This window comes from Bubalus bubalis, chromosome 5 (genome assembly GCF_019923935.1).
Source record: "Bubalus bubalis isolate 160015118507 breed Murrah chromosome 5, NDDB_SH_1, whole genome shotgun sequence".
Taxonomy (NCBI): Eukaryota; Metazoa; Chordata; class Mammalia; order Artiodactyla; family Bovidae; genus Bubalus; species Bubalus bubalis.
The window spans coordinates 120,301,428-120,314,415 of record NC_059161.1 but is presented as its reverse complement, the minus strand read 5'-3'; the positions used below and the strand labels follow the sequence as shown (position 1 = coordinate 120,314,415).

The following is a 12,988-nucleotide window of genomic DNA, read 5'->3' as shown; positions in this document are numbered from 1 at the left end:
CTACTACTTGTTTTTCCTACATTCCAACTGTATTAACTAATGCACTCCCAGGCACACAATGGATAAGGGATATGGAAACTTGGCAGCAAGCATTGGCTCAACAATGAAACACTTCACCAGTACTATTCTAATAATTTTTCACCCCTCAAAGGGCTCTATGCCCATTAGGACTTTTAGAATGCTTAGGCTTCCCATGCCTTTTATGGTTGGGAAGTTGTGAGCAATCATGTGAGTTAGTTGCAAGAGTATGGATAAACCTGCCAAGCAAGCTAAAATGCCAACAGAGGGGTTTGAATTAAAATATTCCTTTCATGCCCAAGAGACTTATTAACTAGAGCCCTAAGTTGATTTTCTTCAGAGAAAGGTGGTCAGGGATAGCCCCCTGTTAATGTCAGAAGAGTTGGTGAAAGGCATAATATAGTAAACAGTAGACAGACAGACTTTGGTTTCAGGGTAGATGCTCGAGCAGGTCGAGGGAGTCCCTCAAGTCCTGATCTGCCTTGCCTGTCAGGTCTCCTCCATATGACCTTGTCATGGGTGGGATCTCCTGGGCTGGCTCCCGGCAATGCATATCTCATGAAGTGGCTAGGAAGATGACATGAAACCACGAATGTCAAGCATGGTCCTTAGTATCCATTTTCATGATGTTCTTAGCAGTTTTTTTCTCCAAGTAGGCAAGGTTCTCCATCTTAGATGTCCATACAGATCAGTTTGATTTTCCAACCAAGCTTCAGGGAAGAGATTACAGTTGAATTCTCTGTATTCTGAGAAGCTTCAAGGTCCACTCAACAAGGACATTAATGAAGGGGAGATTTTGTCGAGACCTTTGTGTTTTTTTCAGACCTATTTTTGGCCTAAAGGCCTAAACTTCGGCATGTCAGAGCATATATAATTAGGGACTCCGGGTCACCACTACATGCTAATAAGCTGAAGTTTCCTGAGTACTTGGAGCCAGGAGAGAAGCATGAAGTGGCTTGCGCCCCTCAACCTGGTGGCCTTCTCAGATTGCAGAGTCATGTAAGTATGGAGACTGTAAGCCACATCATATTCATTTCTACAATTTTTCTTTTCATCTGATTATTATATTCATCCATTTTAGAAGGGTATGGAATATTCCCTTGACAATCTTAAAGTTCAACCCTTACTTATTGATAAGTACGTTGCTATAGGGACTGTGGGTCCCAAGGGTCTTGGTGTAGATTTGCATAGCTGCACAACTCTTCGGGTCCAGTCATGTCATGACCTATTGAAATTGGAACTCCTTGCAATTGTTCAGTGCACAGTCAATGCAGATGTAGGTGTGGTCCTGTGGAATAGCACTTTTCTACATTTTATTTAGCATGTTCTCTTTGTTCCCTCTCTACTTCAGTGTGTATATGTCTATGTCTGCATCTCTGTATCACTGTCATTTATCTCTCCATCTCTTTGGAAGGCTCTGAGTGTATTTCTTTCTGTGTTGTTTTCTTTTAATTTTTCATTTGACTCATCTTTCCTTCTCGAGCCTCTACACTTCCCTAACTTATTCCCTATCTCCTGGATTCTTTTTTCAACCATCTCTTCTCTTTCAACGTGGAGAAACATTGGGAGAGCTACTTATACACTGTTTTACATCTGACAAGCAGTGTGACCACAGCCAATTCACAAGCCTCTTGCATTTCAAATTCTTCCCTTGTAAAAGAGGACAAGAATCCCCCTTCTACATCCTTCCCTGAGCTTCTATGAGAAGGATACAGTGGAATGGCAACAGCAATGCTAGTGGCTGTCATTGTTGAGACTTCCTATTTATCAGGCACCTTATATCCATCACTTCACTATCCCCAAGATATCCTATTTGGAGGGTTTGAATCATTACATTCCACTATTTTACCAAAGGGGAGGCTGAGAACTCACATGGTCATAAGGCTTACCCAGCATTACAGAACAGAATCTTTATTCAAACCTACATCTTTGGGTCCAGCAATACGTGAACCATGAACTTTCAGATGTTCAAGCTGGTTTTAGAAAAGGCAGAGGAATCAGAGATCAAATTGCCAACATCTGCTGGATTATGGAAAAAGCAAGAGAGTTCCAGAAAAACATCTATTTCTCATTTATTGACTCTGCCAAATCTTTTGACTGTGTGGATCACAATAAACTGGAAAATTCTGAAAGAGATGGGAATACAAGACCACCTGAACTGCCTCTTGAGAAAAACCTATATACAGGTCAGGAAGCAACAGTTAGAGCTGGACAGGGAACAACAGACTGGTTCCAAATAGGAAAAGGAGTACGTCAAGGCTGTATATTGTCACCCTGCTTATTTAACTTCTATGCAGAGTACATCATGAGAAACCCTGGGCTGGAAGAAGCACAAGCTGGAATCAAGATTGCCAGGAGAAATATCAATAACCTCAGATATGCAGATGACACCACCCTTATGGCAGAAAGTGAAGAGGAACTAAAAAGCCTCTTGATGAAGGTGAAAGTGGAGAGTGAAAAAGTTGGCTTAAAGCTCAACATTCAGAAAATGAATATCATGGCATCTGGTCCTATCACTTCTTGGGAAATAGATGGGGAAACAGTGTCAGACTTTATTTTTTGGGGCTCCAAAATCACTGCAGATGGTGACTGCAGCCTTGAAATTAAAAAACACTTACTCCTTGGAAGAAAAGTTATGAACAACCTAGATAGTATATTGAAAAGCAGAGACATTACTTTGCCAACAAAGGTCTGTCTAGTCAAGGCTATGGTTTTTCCAGTGGTCATGTATGGATGTGAGAGTTGGACTGTGAAGAAAGCTGAGTGCTGAAGAATTGATGCTTTTGAACTGTGGTGTTGGAGAAGACTCTTGAGAGTCCCTTGGACTGCAAGGAGATCCAACCAGTCCATTCTGAAGGAGATCCACCATGTGATATCTTTGGAGGGAATTATGCTGAAGCTGAAACTCCAGTACTTTGGGCACCTGATGCGAAGAGTTGACTCACTGGAAAAGACTCTGATGCTGGGAGGGATTGGGGGCAGGAGGAGAAGGGGACAACAGAGGATGAGATGGCTGGATGACATCACTGACTCGATGGATGTGAGTCTGAGTGAACTCTGGGAGTTTGTGATGGACAGGGAGGCCTGGCATGCTGCAATTCATGGGGTCGCAAATAGTCAGACATGACTGAGCAACTGAACTGAAGTGATGCATAAAATTCTGATAATAAGGTGACTCATAAAAAATGATTAGAAAATACACAGTGCCATTGCAATGACAGTTATACCTTGACACTGACACCTAATTGTAGCATCTTCTTTGTTTTCTTTGTCAAATGCTCAGTGAAAAAATACCTCTAAGGAAAGTGAAGACCATGATAAATACCTTCAGTGAAAAAAACATGCTGAACAATTTCCTCAAGGAACATACAGACTGTCTCAGATTTCTTCTTGTGGCTCAAATATAATTATTCACCCCCTGAGGAACATCATGGATGTGAGTGTTTTGGGAGGATGGTGCTGCAAAGCACCCCCTGGTGCTCTAGCCTACCACTGGGGCTCAACTGAAGATGCTAGGTGGGAGGCTGTCGCTGGGGCTCCTGCAGGAGCAGAAGCACTGGGCCAAAGAGGCCCCACGCAGAGGAGAAGACACTATCATCCTCAACTCTTGTCTTGGTGACTGGGCTCAGAAATTACCAGGTGGCAGGTAAACATCCATTTCTGTGTCAAAGATGTGTCATTAGTTTAAGGGAGATTGTTTCTTCTGAGCAGAAGGCAATACGACCCACTACAGTTCTCTTGCCTGGAAAAACCCAAGAACAGAGAGGCCTGGTAGGCTGCAGTCCATGGAGTCGCTAAGAGTCGGACATGACTGAATGACTTCACTTTCAATTTTCACTTTCCTGAATTGGAGAAGGGAATTTCAACCCACTCCAGTGTTCTTGCCTGGAGAATCTCAGGGATGGTGGAGCCTGGTGGGCCTCTGTCTATGGGGTTGCACAGAATCAGAAACGACTGAAGCGACTCAGCAAAGCAGCAGCAGCAGTTCCTTCTGAACTAAGGGAGTGAACTAGTTACAGATGAAGAGTGGACCATCACTGATCAGAAGGTAGAACCAACTGCAAAGCAATTGTGAATAACCAGGCAGAGGAATTCAGTTTCCACAGATGCAAGAACCACAGCAGTAAAGTTATTGAACCCGTATTCCATGTAAGGCCATCAGAATCTAACACAGTAGTTACGGTTTTTTGATTAGAAAAAGGGCTTATTTTGTCTTCAAGAATGCCCAAGGCAGCCTGAGAGATAGGCAAAGAGTAAATACATGTCAAATGAAAGGGTCATTTGTGTGGTGTTGATTGGACGTGATCTGAGTTTAGAGGGAGTGGCTGGGGTTGATCAAGAAGGACCTCCTGGATAAGGGGGTGCAAAGGCTGGGTTTGAAGAGACTACCGAGTTTCTCAAATGAAGGCACCAGGACTTCCCTGGGTGTCCAATGGTCCTGGATGCCCAGTGGTTATGCCTCTGAGCTTCCAATGTAGGAGGTACCACTTCAATGCCTGGTCATAGAATCAATATCCTGCATACAATGTAGCATAGGAAAAAAAAATCAAATGCAAGCACCTCTGTGATCAAAGGCTGTGAGCTTCACAGTGGTTGGAAAGTGATCTCAAGAGATATATAGCACCCAGAGGGAGACATCAGTGTGGGAATAGAGGGTAGCCAGTTCTTCACTAATCCACTCCCTCCTTCTATCTGTAGATGCTCTACATGGGTAACATCACAATTGGAATACCCCCTCAGGAATTCCAGGTTATCTTTGACACAGGTTCATCTAACTTGTGGGTGCCCTCCCTCTTTTGCCCCAGTCCAGCCTGTTGTGAGTACAGACACCCCATACTCGGACCATCCTTCACTTGCCCTGCCGCCCTGTTTCCACCCTTGGCACCTGATGACACTCATCTCTTGTGTCTGCAGCTACGCAAGTTAGGTTCAGACATTACAAGTCTTCCACCTTCCGGCCTACCCAAAACACCTTCTCGATCGCCTATGGATCTGGGATCATGAAGGGATTTATTACTTATAACACTGTTCGGGTAACATGTAAAGAGAAGCTGAGTCAGTACTGGCTATGGAGTGACCCCTGCTTGCAAAACAGATGCAGGACCATCTGTCAGGACCCTTCCTAGCCTAACTCCCATAGGTATTGACCATCTTATCCATAGGATCCTGTCCCTGGGGAGGTAGTGCCCATGGTGACACACAAGCAAACGGAATAGCTAACCCAGGGAGTGGGTTGAGGTGTGGACTTGCAGCTCCTCTGCCCATGAGCAGTTCAAGACTCATTTTGCTGGGAGCAAGAAAAGGGGAAAAAAATAAATCACCTACTTTTATATTCACAGACTGTTCCAGGAGGTTTCAGGTAATACTTGGTTTAATCCTGCAACAACCCCACATAGCAGGTGGTCTGATTAGCTCATGAGACATATGAGGAAACTGAGGTGCAGACAGCAAGGGCCTTGCTGAAGTCACACATGTGGTAAATGGTGGAGCTGGGTTGGCTTTTCAGGACTGAAATTGCTGTAGGGTGTTTAGGGACAGGATAAAAATGATCTGGGGATCCTTGGGGGCAGTCAAGGGCTTCAGGTATCCATAGTGGAAACTGGAGGCCAGAGATGTCAAGGGGCCTGATAAATGAGTTCTCACTCTAGGGTGCCTTTGAGAGTCTCATAAAACGTATTGCCTGCCTCCCCGAAGTACTTGAGTAGTTCCCCTCTCCCTCTTTGTCTCTCATACACACTCACACAAATACACACATATCCCCAAAAGTGAATTTCCCAGGCAGCAGTTTCACTGATACCTGCAAAAAAGACTATGTTTTTGGCTTCTGTCTTCCTGGACAGATGCAGAATTCACAGTACCTTACAGAGAATTCACTCCATTCCTGTCATTAGGTCATAGTGTTGACAGAAAAGGCTACCTTGCTCTCGACTCATTTTGTCCACAAGGGGGCACTAATGGGTCCTGGCCTGACTCTTGGTTACCCCACCTGTATGGAAGCCACAAGGCCAATTTGACTCACTCAGGTGGTGTTTTTCAGAGGGGCAGATGTTTTAAAATTCACAGCCTCTCACAAATGAAACACAAATTTTCCTCCCAGCATTGTCTAACCATTTGAGGTCCACCAAAAACACAGCCCAGCCTCAATTCTTCTCTGAGGATTTAATGGCAATGCACCCCGGCCCAGTCCTAGCCCCAGTTCTTGTATCTGTAAGTGGGAACACTCTTCTTTCACACATATAAGGGACCTTGTAAGTACTGACTAGCTGTTCGGTCTAAGCGTTGTGGAATACGGGTGTGAGGGTGTACCTTTTGATGGCATCTTGGGCATACCAGACCACCTGACCTGCCTCCTGAGAAACCTGTATGCAGGTCAGGAAGCAACAGTTAGAGCTGGACAGGGAAGAACAGACTGGTTCCAAATAGGAAAAGGAGTATGTCAAGGCTGTATATTGTCACCCTGCTTATTTAACTTCTATGCAGAGTACATCATGAGAAACCCTGGGCTGGAAGAAGCACAAGCTGGAATCAAGATTGCCGGGAGAAATACCAACAACCTCAGATATGCAGATGACACCACCCTTATGGCAGAAAGTGAAGAGGAACAAAAGAACCTCTTGATGAAGGTGAAAGTGGAGAGTGAAAAAGTTGGCTTAAAGCCCAGCATTCAGAAAACGAAGATCATTGCATCTGGTCCTATCACTTCATGGGAAATAGATGGGGAAACAGTAGAAACAGTATCAGACTTTATTTTTTGGACTCCAAAATCACTGCAGCCATGAAATTAAAAGATGCTTACTCTTTGGAAGAAAAGTTATGACCAAACTAGATAGCATGTTGAAAAGCAGAGACATTACTTTGCCAACAAAGGTCCGTCTAGTCAAGGCTATGGTTTTTCCAGTGGTCATGTACGGATGTGAGAGTTGGACTGTGAAGAAAGCTGAGTGCTGAAGAATTGATGCTTTTGAACAGTGGTGTTGGAGAAGACTCTTGAGAATCCCTTGGACTGCAAGGAGATCCAACCAGTCCATTCTGAAGGAGATCAGCCCTGGGTTATCTTTGGAGGGAATAATGCTGAAGCTGAAATTCCAGCATTTTGGCCACCTCATGCAAAGAGTTGACTCATTGGAAAAGACTCTGATGCTGGGAGGGATTGGGGGCAGGAGGAGAAGGGGACGACAGAGGATGAGATGGCTGGATGGCATCACTGACTCGATGGATGTGAGTCTGAGTGAACTCCGGGAGTTGGTGATGGACAGGGAGGCCTGGTGTGCTGCGATTCATGGGGTCTCAAAGAGTCGGACACGACTGAGTGACTGAACTGAACTGGGCTTGAACTACCCCAACATATACATCTTTGGAGCTATCCCCACCTTTGACAACCTGAAGAATCAAGGTGCCATTTCTGAGCCTGTTTTTGCCTTCTACTTGAGCAAGTAAGTCTGAGATGGGCACTCCCCTTCTCCAAATTAGCTATAAGATGCTTTCAGTTGCAGGAAAATTATTGAACACTTGATAAAGAAGAATCCTGAGAGATAATCTAACCCAAGATAAATATAGCCCCAGGGCTGTACCTGGCTTCACCAATGGCCTTTATAAATAACGTTTTATTGGAACACAACCCTGCTCCTGGGCTCAAGACCGGTAACTTGGTCTAGGGGGTTGAGCGAGGAGGAAGACTAATGGAAGGCCACTGGAAACAATTTGGAGGAAAAAGCAATATGATTTGCTTATGAGTTTGATCAGGAAGGAAGGAGAAGGATGGTGGATATCTTTCCTTCCTCATTAGCATTCCACTGGGAGCCCTGGCCAGCAACCCAATTTGCAGGAGCCAGTGAAAAATGAAAGTGTGGGACACAAAACAAACATGTGGGACCTCTTGTTCAAGAAATACGAGGCATTTCAAGACAGGGAGAGCAGAGGTGGGGTCCCTTCTGAGTGTGGCGCCCTTTGAACAGTAGAGGTCATAGGCCAGCAGAGCGAAATCTGGGTGTCCTGAACCCACACCCTTACAACTCCCAGGCTTTGATTTTCCTGAAAAAATGACAAGCTGGACAAGGAGAAAGCCAATACGCTTCAGCACCGTGTCCTCTGAGTGTATCTGAGCACTCAGGTCGCAGGAGGTAGGACATCTTCAGAAGATAGAGTGGGTGGAGACCAGCCAAGTGACTCAGGTTCTAACCTCCTCTGTGCCACTCATTAGCCAGAAACTGACCTTGGTCTAGATCTCAATAGCTCCTAGCCTCGATTTCTGCATCTGTACATGGGGACCTTATTAGGGCCTTGATAAGTGGACCATCACAGCTCTCAGACAGTGCTGTTGTTACTGTCCTCCAAGGATCTCCCCTCTTTTCTCTCTACACATGCAGGCAGAAGGCAGTGAGGTGATGTTTGGTGGGGTGGATAAATCTTACTACCAGGGAGTGCTCAACTGGGCACCATTGATCCAAACGGGTGACTGGAGTGTACACATGGACCAGTAAGCCTCTCTCTCTGAGTGTCAGCTCAAGTGATGCTCCCGCTACTGTACATGGACACAGGCAGACACACACAAATACATTCTCAGACACACAGTCACACAGACATATACACCACCCACAACGACACTGACACACAGACACATTGAAGCACACAAGCAGACACATATAAACATACACAGAGACACATAAAAACATGCATAGCTAGTCAGAGACACAAAAACACTCACAGAGACACATACAAACACACATACAAACACAAATACAAACAAACACTCAAGCAAACACAAATACAAACACATACAAACAAATACAAACAAACACACAAGCAGATAGATATGCAAACAACCCATGAGTTCATAATCCCCAGGCCTTCTGATTAGGGCTCTACTAGGTTTCTAAAAGGGTCTGGAGAGGTCTGTGAAGCTGGGAGAGGATTGCACCCACTGCCCTGTGAGGCATGGAGCATGGCTAGAGGACTCTACAGTGTGATGAACAGAGGATCAGGGAGAATTTCTCCAGCCTGAAGAGAGGTATAAGATAAGCAACTGTCCAGAGCTATCTTCAACCAAGAAAGTTCTCAGTACAGACAAATGTCAGTTAAAAAAGAGGGAAAGTCCTGAGCAAATCACGAGAACTGGTCTCCTAAGGGAGCAACTACTAAGAAGTGTAGAGAGATTTGCTGGAGTCTTAAGATGTGAAAGCAATGAATAAAAAAGACACCCCAAGTTCATGGGCACAGAGTGGGGCAGGGGCTATAACAGAATCAGGAAGGTGGAATCCAGGAGTGACCTGAGAACAAGAGGCATAATTGATCGGATTCTGTATGATACCCTCAGACAAAAGCTGACCCGTCCTTTGCAGTTTCTGTGGGCTAGTCATGTATTTCCTGGCCAGGGTCTCAGCGTCTGAGCTGGTTGTAGGAGCAGTGCTGGCAGACACCCTCTCCCAGAGGAGCCCCTCTCTCCCACCACAATGAGAATCAGCTGCCCTCGTGAACCTCCATCTTCACTCTGTGATTGACCCGTTATTTGTTCCCAATCAGATACAGCTCTATGGATGTTTCTCATTCATTATTCTCACAGTCTTCATTCACTCACTAAAAAGACAAGCCTTGGGCATCCACTGTGTGCCAGGCACTTTAAGGAGGCAATGAGGTAAAACTTGCCCTCACATCTAAGAAGGCAGATGCACAGGAAACGAGACACACACATAGTGAATTGTGACTTTGGTACATGCTAGACATGAGGAAGTGTCTACAGAGACTGTCAGGAAAGCAGACTGATAATCAGCGGGGGAAAGACTTCCCTGAAACCATGACAATTAAGCTGGAATCTGGGAGATGAGAAGAAATTTGCTAATCAAAGGGGAGGGGGCTCCTCTAGGAAGGAAGACCAGCTTGTGTCAAGGGGCAAAAGAGCCTGGTGTATTCAAGTACTGCATTCAAGAATGTCAAGGAAGGTGCTATGTCGGGAGCAAAGGAAATGAGAGCAAGAGACAAAGGGCTGTTTAGAAGACAGTCAGGAAGGGGGCATCTCTGGGGAAACTCAGAGTGACCTTGATGCCTGTTTAGTCACACTGTGTCTCAGCATCTCCATGAAAAGAAAGGTTATTGCTTGTTCTGGCCTCTGTGAGCCCTTTGTGGATACTGGGATATCACTGATCCTTGGCCCAAGAAGACTGGTCAATAACATCCAGAAACTCATCAGCGCCATGCCAAGGGGTTCCGAGGTGAAGGGTCATGCCCCAGGGTCACTCCCAATCTTCACACACAAGAAGGATATCCAGGGCCAACCTCTCTCCCTCTCTCTAACAGCACTACGTTTCATGTTTTGTGATCAGTACCCTGCCCTCTATTATCTTCACCATCAATGGCATCAACTACCCAGTCCCAGCTTAAGCCTACATCCCCAAGGTGAGGAGAGGACCCTGAGGGGTGGTTCTCAAATAGGAACTTGCAGGAACCCTTGGGCTGCTGCGTGGAAGAGGGTGCCCTCTGCAGGCCATCTCACACTATTGCAGATGCTGCTGAGCCCTGGGGCTGGCCAGAGACTCCCACAACATGAACCACATGAGAGTAAATGGCCATCTGGGACACTGATCATCTTGAAATAAATGTGGAGACACCACGCCATGCTGGCATGGTGGGAGTCACAAGGAGATGGGATCTCTCACTTCCTCAGTATTCAAAGAGCTTCAGTTCAATCTGAACCCTCAGATGGATGAACACAGAAGGTCAGCTCTAGCAGTCCTTGAAATAAGTCATGTGACAAGGAGAATGGCTGGGGACACTCCCAGTGTGCTGTCCCACCATAGGGATTAACAGTCTCCCTTCCCTTCTCGCAGTTTTCCTGGTTTGGATGATAAATTGCATGGTCACCCTAGTTCTTGGATGCATCTTCCCCTTACTCTGGCTGGGTGACCCCTTTGTGAATTTGGATACCCGACACCTCTGTGGCGAGGCTGGATGTTAATGTGAATAAAGGGTGCAAGGTGACTGCTCAGCCCAGGCACAGAGTGGAGGCTTCATGTCAGCTACCTAGGGGAGTTCAGAGCTGGCTGATGGGCTCAAAGAAGACTTTGAGGAAGGGAGGGAATTTCAGGAATTCTAAAACTGTAAACTCATGGAGCCATATGAAGGGTCGCTTGGTTCTGGGCAAAACTGCACTGGGTTTCATGCAAATGGCATCCCAAGGTGCTCCGCATTGGGGCACTGGGTACTTAATCTGGGTGATGAGGGCTATGGACTGACCTGTGGGGTTGGAAAACCAGAGTACGTTATCCAACCAAGCCTGGAGTGGCCAAAGAGGGTGAGTGTGGGCCAAAGGAGGCTTCCCAGAGTTTCTAAGTTAAATCTTCAATAACATGTTGTGGGCACTGTTCTATTTAAGATGGATAACCAACAAAGGGTTACTGTGTAGAACGGGGAACTCTGGTTAATTATATGACAACCTGGATGGGAGGGGTATTTTTGCGACCAGGATACATGGATGTATATGGTTGAGTCCATTTACTGTCCCCCTGAAACTCAGAATATTGTTAATCAGCTACACTCCAATACAAAAAATAGATTTTTAATAAAGTACAGATTGTGGGGATGCAGGAAGAGAACCAGCATTCTCTGTAGAGAAAACAAGGAGCAGGGGTCAGAAGGAAATAAACAGGGAGAGAGGACAACTATGGACACTTTTTCTTTTCTAAAAATTTTATTGAAGTGTGGCTAATCTTCAGTGTTGTGTTAAGATCTGCTGCACAGCAATGTGACTCAGTTATGCACATACAGAAATATATAATATTTTTCTTATTCTTTTTCATGTGGTTTATCACTGGATATTTAATATATTTCCTTATGCTCTACAGTAGGACTTTGTGGTTTATCATTCCTCTGTATCCTCAACTCCCAGTCCTCCCCTCCCCCACACCCTCCCTCATGACAACCTCATGTCAGGCCTTATTTGGTTGTGGATGAACTCTCATATCCCCTGCTAATGAGAAAATCCCTTGATACTTACTAAAAGAGGGAAATAAAACCAGGAATTGTGCTGGGTCTGGATATTTGTGTGAGTCGCAGGTAAGGGCTCAGGCTGACTGATGTGTGTCTCTGACTCTCCCAGGATTCTAGAGGCCACTGCTATACAATCTTTAAAGGGAACACAGTGAGGACATCTAGAGAGAACTGGATGCTGAGTGACGTCTTCCAGAGGCTGTATTTCTCAGTCTTTGATCGAGGAAATGACAGGATTGGCCTGGCACAGGCACTATAAATGCTTGGAGTGGTTCAGGAATCAGTACGGCTGCTCTGAGCAAACACTAAATCACACTTAGGGTACTCCTGCCCAGGACGCTGGTGAACTGTATTTGGTGGTCTGCACACCCTATTCTCAATAAAGAATAAAGTGTTTTACTCGTAATGGTGCTGAAACAAATGGGTGCCTCTGTTAGTGTCTGGGAGGTGTACAATGTTCGGGAAGGATCTAGAACCAAGTCTGAATCACAGTTGAGAGGAGCCCACTTCCGGCTGGCTTCCAGGAAATGGGAGACTCATTGAAATGATTCTGGGAATCCAGGACACAAGACTCAGAAGCACACATGATTGTCAATTTCCTCCAGAACTACATGACTGAAGCTGGGGAGAGGCAGCCCCAAAGAAAGCAACTGGGAGATAGTCTAGGCCATGGAGTGGTTTGTGATGACCCACCAACTGCACCACCTCTTCAATCAGAGGAATTATGAGGGGAAATGAAATAGACTGTCTTCATTCCATCTCAAGTGATCTTATCACTGGGCTTCTCCTCCAGGGGAGTTTGGGTGAGGTACTTCATGCAGAGCTGGTTCCTTCTTGTTCCCACACCCCAGTCACCTGGTCTCTGCCACATATGCCTGCTCTGTCCTTTCCAGTCCTACTTGGTAAGTGGTGGCCCCAGTGGATCCCTGAGCCACCCTCCTCCTCCAGGGCCCAGAATGCCCCTTGCTTGGCCTCCAATGCGGCTGGGGAG

General features: G+C 45.7%; 1 pseudogene; it reads left to right on the top strand.

Annotated features, from left to right (window-relative positions):
* Positions 1–964: 964 nt before the first annotated feature.
* LOC102397828 lies at positions 965–12,389 on the top strand (annotated as a pseudogene).
* Positions 12,390–12,988: the final 599 nt, after the last annotated feature.